The sequence below is a fragment of the Cryptotermes secundus genome, unplaced genomic scaffold, assembly GCF_002891405.2.
Source record: "Cryptotermes secundus unplaced genomic scaffold, Csec_1.0 scaffold957, whole genome shotgun sequence".
NCBI classification, from domain to species: Eukaryota; Metazoa; Arthropoda; class Insecta; order Blattodea; family Kalotermitidae; genus Cryptotermes; species Cryptotermes secundus.
This window is the reverse complement of record NW_019738979.1, coordinates 52,102-60,900: the sequence shown is the minus strand read 5'-3', so window position 1 is coordinate 60,900 and position 8,799 is coordinate 52,102. Positions and strand designations below refer to the sequence as shown.

Genomic DNA, 8,799 nt, shown 5'->3' with positions numbered 1-8,799 from the left:
GGAGACCGTCACGAGACCATCCAGGACATCCAAAGGAAATGTACCACAGTCTTAAATGTGATTCCACAAAAGAAGTACAGTGACTGTTTTAAAAAACTTTTCAATCGATTCCAGCTATATATTGATTCAGAAAGAGACTATTTTGAATGAAAAGAGTGAAATTTTGAAAATAATTCATGTCTTTTAATTTAATGAACACAGTCCTAACAACCTGGACACACTGTGTATATCCTGCACATATGCAGTCATGGAGGTACCATTATCCTATTGCTGCTTTTTGCTGCTACTGTAGGTAAGATAAAGGTAAAGTTGTCTCTGTATTTAATTAATTAAGCACCATGCCATGAAGACAGATGTGGGAGTTATGTCTTCACCATTCTTAACCTTGACATTAGATGGAGGTGAGTGGTCACCTTCACACTTTGACCACTTTACCTTCAAAAGAGTCCCTAGTATTCATCGGCTACGCTGGTGGATGCCACAGCCGGGATGCTGTGATGTTCTTGCCTCTGCCAGGAATTGAATTCAGCTATCTAGCCTCTAGCCTAGTTGCTATACCGACTGAGCTATCCCAGCTACTACTATTGTAGGTAGGCTGCATTATATGTGGAGTTCAAGTCCACTGCTTCATGTAACAACCATGTTACCGTGTGTTTGGTGCATGTGACGTGTTAGCAATCAGAGGACAAGTGTCTTGAGCACAGTATTGACACCTGTGTCAGGATGATCTTCCAAGTTGATGCTGTTACTGTGACCCACAGATTGCATTCAGAGCTGAGCTGGTGTTTGGAAGGGCTTCCTTTTGTTTTTAACTATGTTCAGTATGTGAATAAATTTCTGTCACTACACAAAATGGATTCTATAAAATGGTAGAAAAATTAATTAGAATTTTAGTGAGAAAGGACTATGCAAAGAAAGTATGGTTTGTAGGTGACCACCGAGAAAGAAAATGAAGAGAAGTTTAAAACATCTACTATTTGTATAAGGTGTTTAGAATATCATTGNAGTTTTGTTTAAATTGAGGTGGGACAAAATCTACTGCAGTTCAGTGGCAAAATCTTAGATATTGTATGATTCTAAAGGCCTTTAAAAAGTTATGTCCTAATGGCATTTAAGAGAATGAAAAACTACTTAGTAAGAGTTCTAATTATATATTTTCTTTCCTTTTTTAAGAGAACAACTATTGAACTTTTGTTATATATCTGAAACTACTTTTAGTATATGACTTTTAAATGTAATTTTCCATATTCTGAAATTGCACTGTCAGTTCATGAGATGACTGAATGTTTTAAGTATATATTCTATGAAATGTACCTGATGTTTTCATGTTTCAGTTGCTGTATCTTGGCCGAGACTATCCACAAGGCTATGACTACTTCCGAACACGCCTGAAACGAGCTTTCAGTAAGAATAAACAAGTCAGTGATCCAGAGAAAATTGAAGTTTTAATTGCTCATGGCAATTATGTGGTGAAGGAACTTGAAGCCCTCTATATGCTCCGTAAATATCGCACACTCAAGAGAAGATACTATAATGATAATTAATCATGAAGTTAGAGATGGAATAGTTGTCAGAGTGACTATATAACATATTGCAGAGGCATGACTATAATTAAGTAGATAATATCTTCCTCACTCTTAAACTTCTTTGTTTCTCATCTTCTGGGCCAGCCTTTAAATCTGGAATTTTTTAATGTACTTTCCATGGTTGTTGTGGGACTGCAGAAAACTGTTCATTTGATGCAGCAACATCACAATAATTCCAGAAGCTTCTTCAGTGTTTCTATAGGTTGCACTACATGCTAGCTGTCCCCCATCTTGATAATCTGTGGAAGCCCACGCATCAACACTGCTATAGTAGCATAGTGAGCTCCTTCATCTTGCTGGGTGTGTGAATTTGGCTGTTAATAGAGATTTAAGTACACACGTAGGAAATTATATTCTTAAGTGTTCTTGTTCTTAAAAGCCAGACTGCTTCTCTGGAGAAATTCTGAGCCTTTTCAGCATTCACAGGGCAACAGAATTATATCACATAACCATCAGAATTTGTTCTCTGAAGTTGAGAGTGGCATAACCTGTTCAGACAAAGTGGAAATTGGCTATTATTTTCTGCCATATTCTATTTTTTGTTCCATTTTGCTGCAGTAAGTAAGCACAGAGTGCTTTACAAAATGTACATGCAATTGAAAAGTATATACAAAGCCTTATTAAAAATGTTCACTTTGTTAAAATCCTTGTAATTAATTAGGTACCTTTGATACTGTGTGCAAGATAAAGATGTTTTTAATGTAAATATTGGTGACATGATTAAATATGATAAAGTCTGAAGACTGCAGGAGATATTGAAATAAAATATGAAAATTAAAGACTACAGGAGATCTTGAAGTAAAACATCAAATTGAAACTTCAGAGAAAGAAGTTTTGCTATGTTGATGGTTATGAAAGAACCTATTGTGTGAGCAGCACAAACATGTACTGCATATTTTTAATCTCTATAAAATCCAGTAGTCAGATAAGTATTGAAGTTCAAATGTAGAAATTACAATTGACAGTAGTAGTAGTAGTAGTAGTAGTAGTAGTAGTAGTAGTAGTAGTAGTAGTATTAGAGGGGGTGGGGGTGGGTTTCCCCATGCACTTAGACCAGTTATTGGTCCATTGTGCGTCCCCTTTTTAATTTCTACTGTCGCCATACCCTACCGGTAACGGTGCGTGCTATCAGCCCCGTTGAGCCAATGAGGTCGGCCCTCGGTACCTTAATGCTTCCCCCATCTACCAGAGGCATTGGAAACTACTTGGGCAGGAAATTATTACCTAATTTAGCTCAGAGGTTTCCTAGAGACATGAGGTTCTATTACGTACCGTAAATCTACGACACGGGACACATGGCTTAAAGTCCCTCCCGGAGGACTTGTTCCGTGAATTTTTCCGCCCTTAAAAATTCCACGACCTCCGCCGGGTTTGAACCCGCGTACCTTGAGTCATGAGGTGGGAACGTTACCCCTAGACTACGGAGGCCGCTTAATTGACAGTAAGTATATGAAGTATACATATCATTTGCATTTTGCATTCAGAAGTTTAATTGTTAGTGATATAAGGTTGATCTATCTTGACTGATTAATCAGGTAGAGAAAATAGCAATTAATGAAGTAATTAATGTGACCAATCAGTCATGAAGAGCCTTCTTTCTTATCTGAATGAGGTCTGGATCAATACTGGTAAAAGGTGCTATGAAATCTATTTTGTGCTGAGATAAATAAATTCTATGTTATGAGTCATCATTGCTAACATGACCTTTGTAAATATAATATGTTTGTAGGAAATGTACCTCATTGCTTTATGCAATATTAAATCATATTAACATAACGATTACTGGCCAATTCCTTTATGATGACCCTTGGCTTTCAGTTGTGCTCTGTACTTGATCGAGTGTACTCAGAGGCATGTAAATTATGGGTCAGTTTGCTGATAGTTGCATATGAGGCACTTCAGGTCATCACATCTTTTAGGTGTGATACTAGTAAAGAAAGACATCAGTTCTCATTCTGCTGCCTATGTAAACTATAAAGAGAAGAGAGGTCTCCAGTGTGTTTTCTGTCATGACAGAGGAGGCTACAGCATGTGCTATTCATCTTTTGAAAATTCTGAAAATTGTTCTGGAGGCTAAGGAGTGTCAGATCTGTTAAATGAAAGCTAAATGAAAGAAGGGTATCTGGGAAATTTTCATAATATGCAACACCACACAAAGAGGAATTTAGAGTTTCCAAAAGCTGGTTAAAACAATTTCAGCAGAAGTGTCACTGTGTTACGTTACGGAACAAAATGACCATCCCTGAAGCAGATTCACACCAATATGCTATCAAGATTATCTTACCATTAATTACAAAATATTTCTGTCCAGTGTGTAGAGCATTCAGTTCATATTTTGAAGACCTAACTAGAAATTCTGATTCAAAAATAGTCTCTTCTGACTGAATTATTTTTGTGGGTTTTTTCTAACCCTCCAGGCAGATGCCAGGATAGTACCTTTAATTAGGCCTGGTGCCATCTGTCATGTCCTTTGGAATATGTTATTCATTACTCATTGTTTGATACTGTAGTCTGAACTACTGACATCATAAAGTTAACCTCAAATAAATTTTTGGGCCACTGTTTATTGTTCCTTGACTTAAGGTTTTCCACATTTAATGTTCTGTTTCATTGATCCCAAGTCAATAATCTAAATATTCGGATACTTCATGTAAGATTTCCTTCAGTTTAGTGTTCAAATCCACTTATCCCAAGTGCAGCCTTAAATAGGCGTTTCACCGAACCACAAATTTACTGAATTATAAACACTGTTACATATGTCTCTAGATATTATATTTAAGCATCCTGTTGCACTCTATACGATAAATGATATGAACTCCGTCCCGAGTGAAAACAATATATTATATGTCCTTGATCTTGCTCTCCTTTACACTACATGTTTCGGCCTCAAACGGCCATCATCAGGTGTATACACTCAACGTTGCTGTTACACTGCACTCAGTTTCCATTGTTATTATCAACATTTACTTCATTGATATCTGTCTGGTTTATAGATTATTTTTGTTACACATGTTAGCACTTATAAAATCTTTAGTTCTAATTTTAAAATCCTTTAAAATTTTTTCTCTAAAATTTAAAATTGTCAGGGTTACACGTAGTAAAGAATAGCAGTGGCACGCACACAGGGAGACTACACAAAATAACACCTGTACAGTGTGGAAACAAGAACTTGCCGCTGCAGCACTATAGACATAGGGCGAGTAACCCTGACAATTTTAAATTTTAAAATTTAGAGAAAAATTTTAAATTTTAAAATTTAGAGAAAAATTTTAAAAGGTTTTAAAATTAGAACTAAAGATTTTATAAGTGCTAACGTGTGTAACAAAAATAATCTATAAACCAGACATATATCAACGAAGCAGATGTTGATAATAACAACAAAAGGAACAATGTGTTTTTAAACATTAAATTTTAAACTAAGTGCAGTGTAACAGCTAGGTGAGTGTATACACCTGATGATGGCCGTTTGAGGCCGAAACATGTAGTGTAAAGGAGAGCAAGATCAATGACATATAATATATTGTTTGCACTTGGGGCGGAGTTCATATCATTTATGTCTCTAGATACTGAATTGCTGAAACACTATATTATCTTCCTGTGTGATGTACTTTTAGAGAAATGCCTATAGCATTTGTGATGGAGAATTATATATATATACCATGTACAGTATATGAGTAACTAATCCTTAACCAGAAATTCTCATTACAAATTGCAGTATTCTCAATGTTATATTTTAGCGTCCTGTCGCACTGATTCATGTCCGTGATATGTATTTATGCTAGCTGTCTTACAGTGCACACAATTTCACCTTTCTCTTCACTTTTACACTACATGTTTCGGCACTAATATCCCATCTTCAGGTGTGTCTCTATCCACGTCAAACTACTGCACTGCATGACATGCCGTCTCCTTCATAAAATGCCTGCAGTGCAGTAGTTTGACGTGGATAGAGGCACACCTGAAGATGGCACATTAGTGCCGAAACATGTAGTGTAAAAGTGAAGAGAAAGGTGAAATTGTGTGCACTGTAAGACCCCTAGCATAAATACACATCATTGCAGTATTCTGTTCAGCCAACAGAATGGCTGTTGTTCGGTGTGAGGTTCCAATACCAGTGACTATGAGGAATACTGTGTTCTGGGATGTGATGCCATATAGTCTGGTAGAAGTTTACCAACATATCAAAGGAATGTATTGTCCCTGTCTTCAGTGGCCCCAGAAGATGAGGGCTGTATGTTTCTTCAAAATGTTAGTAAGCTTCTACCATACAACATCTCGTACATCCCAGAAGCCAGTATTCTTGAATGGTATTAGTGTGTAACGGTATTTTGTTCGTATAGTACTGCTCCCAGGGCACACTTGTGTAGATGGAATATGACAGAAATTCAAACTTGGAATCTTTGAACAGTTTAGAAAAATGCATAATGTTCCACACTGGTGGATTTAATCATGAAATTTATCTCATTTAAAGTTTGCTGTTATGGATTATCTACAGTTTATTTTGTCACTGACAAAGCAAAAATTGTATTGAACAGATTTCACTGTATTTTAACTGCATCCAGATTATAAAATAAAAGGAACATTTCTGTGATCATGTGTGAAGTCATAGCTTCTCAAACGATACAAAACAGAAAAGTTATCTCGTTTTATTCAGCTGCAGTGTCTGTTGACTCAATAAACTTGTCATTAAGCTTTCTTCTTTCAGGGTAAGAATCAGAGAACCGCTGAAATGCTCAGTGTAATTGTAGTTTCATTCTTAATTTTGACTCTTTTTTTCCAAGATGTAAGTATTGGGACTGTGGTCATAGAGAACGTCTGGAGAGGAAATGTCCAAAGCCTGCATTCAGTTGTCTAAGGGTCTAAAGAAAACTGAAAAGGACAAACATTTTTGCATATTCTTTATGCTGCACCTTACAAATAAGAACTGGACAAGTATTTAAGCTAAGTTTTGAGGGGTAATTTGGCAGATTACTTCAGAGGTGAAAGCAGATGTGGACCTAAGTTACAAATACCACTGTCATCACTGCAATAAAATTATAACTAGCAAAGAAAAGCGTATGTTTTTATTCAGTGGTATGTGTGATTTCATCAATTATGGACATTATAGGAATGTGCTTATATTGGCCCTTCAGTATCACGAATGTTTTAAGTTGCTTTTATTTGATGAAATATATAACATGTTATTTACATAAATAATGTAAACACATTAAAATTATTTTCTTCTGTTAGAAACTTGGAGTGCCATCATTGAATCATGAACAATAATTCCATGACAAAGCAACCCTGTTCCAGTCAGTCCTACAGTCACACAAACACCACATTTTATAATACTGAGTACATTCTAGTTAGCATGTTTATCAATATACAGAAGTGCTTAGTTTCTTTGTGTTGATAATATTTCATGGTGAGGAGATTACAGACAAGTCTCGAACTAAGTATAGTAGGAAATCCACTGATCAACCTTTTAGCATGCACATGCATTCATCCATTTGTCACGCATTCAGTCATACACATATGCTTCCATACCCACAGGGCTAGACATGTATTTTAACCAAAGTAAAATTATGAACCCCCTGCATGGTTCTAGACAACATTTCAGTTGAGATATGAAAATGAATTTGATTGTGTATTATGTAACATTTAGAATTTACCTGTGTTATAATAATGTTTTAATTTACTAAAAGTATGACGAAATTATCATATTTTTAAATTCACCAGAAAGTAATTCCTGTTTAGTGGAAATAGTCCAGCTAGAAAAGTAAAACAGTCTTCACACATTTTTATGTGCTGTTGCATCATATTAATTTAAAAATATATTTATATGCTAAGTTTGTTTTAAATAAAATAATTAATTCAATATACAGCCCTGCACAAATTCCAGGCACTAGCTCATCTAGAATTTTATTCCCATTATATTCCTTCTAGTGTATGATTCATCCACAATACGAGGAAATTTATTTTCTCCATGTTTCTGTAGTATCTTTCATCTTCTCTTCCCCCACTTCTCCTGTATTCCTTTCCAGCCAACTTTATATGCTTATCTTATCATCATTCTTTTCCCCTTTGCCTTAAAACACTTTCCTTCTGCCCATTCTTACTTTCCTGTTGAATCTTCATATCCTGTCTCCTATACTCTTTTCCCACGTCTTCTCTTTGTACATCGATGTCACAATTCCCTCTCCCCATACCCTGGTTTTAACATATCAGGATTTCTGAGAGCATTTATTTATAAGTGGATGCCTGAATTGTGTTTCTCTTGACACAAAGAACATTTCTTACCTGGACCTTTTTTTTTTTAACCCTTAGCTTTTGTGGGTGACTTCAAGGAAATCTGTGCAGTCCTGGAAATATTCATTTCATTTCATTCATTTTTGTGTGATGCAGAAAGGAATTAGACTCCTATATTACAGATTTTGCAAGTATCATAATAATGCAGAACACAAACAGAATTCTAGACAGTATTGTTTCAGCTTAATAATTAATGCACTTAATCTCATGCACACTTCCATAAGCATGTGACAGTAGATTCCACATGTGTAAGAGCAATACATATGCCTATATGCCGCAAGTATGTACATGGATAAAGTAAAATTAATTTTCCATCTACACTTTGGATATATCAGTATTATGACACAGGTAGTTGGTCATTGTATTACGCTTCTTTGGAGTGGTATTATGTTTAGTACATGATCACAATGTTTTTCCCACATGGTTGTAACAACTGTATGTTGCATGTTTGCAAAATTAACCTTTTATGGCCTTGTAATTTAAGACAACTAAAATTTAGGTAATGGGTGATGGCAGGAAAGTTCAATCTAATAAAACATATATGTACTGAATTTAAGGTTCTCTCAACAGTAGCTATGAAGAGTATGGTTTTCTGGGTTTTGATGCTGTGTATGTTAAGAAGAGCCTGATGCTTCATTGGAACAGTGGGCTCTACCTGAACTACACAAACTAAAACTTCTCCTATCTATTGGAGATGAACGGTGGAAATGTCCATGTTATTGTATCGATGTAGTTTTCCTCAATTTTAAATCCATTTAATACTGCATTTGCTTACAGTTTTATTTTATTGAGTATAACTTCATCAATATGGTAATAAATGCCCATCATTCAAATGTTCAGTTCTTTTACCATCTGTACAGATAAGCTATTTACAATGTTAATACAGACAATGATGGCAAGACAAAACATAACAGGATTTATATTA

General features: G+C 35.5%; 1 long non-coding RNA gene across 1 annotated transcript; it reads left to right on the top strand.

Moving 5' to 3' along the window:
• Positions 1-1,539: 1,539 nt before the first annotated feature.
• LOC117282869 lies at positions 1,540-8,799 on the top strand. Its single transcript, XR_004513780.1, has 2 exons — positions 1,540-1,926; positions 6,368-8,799. It is a non-coding gene; the product is annotated as an uncharacterized LOC117282869 (long non-coding RNA).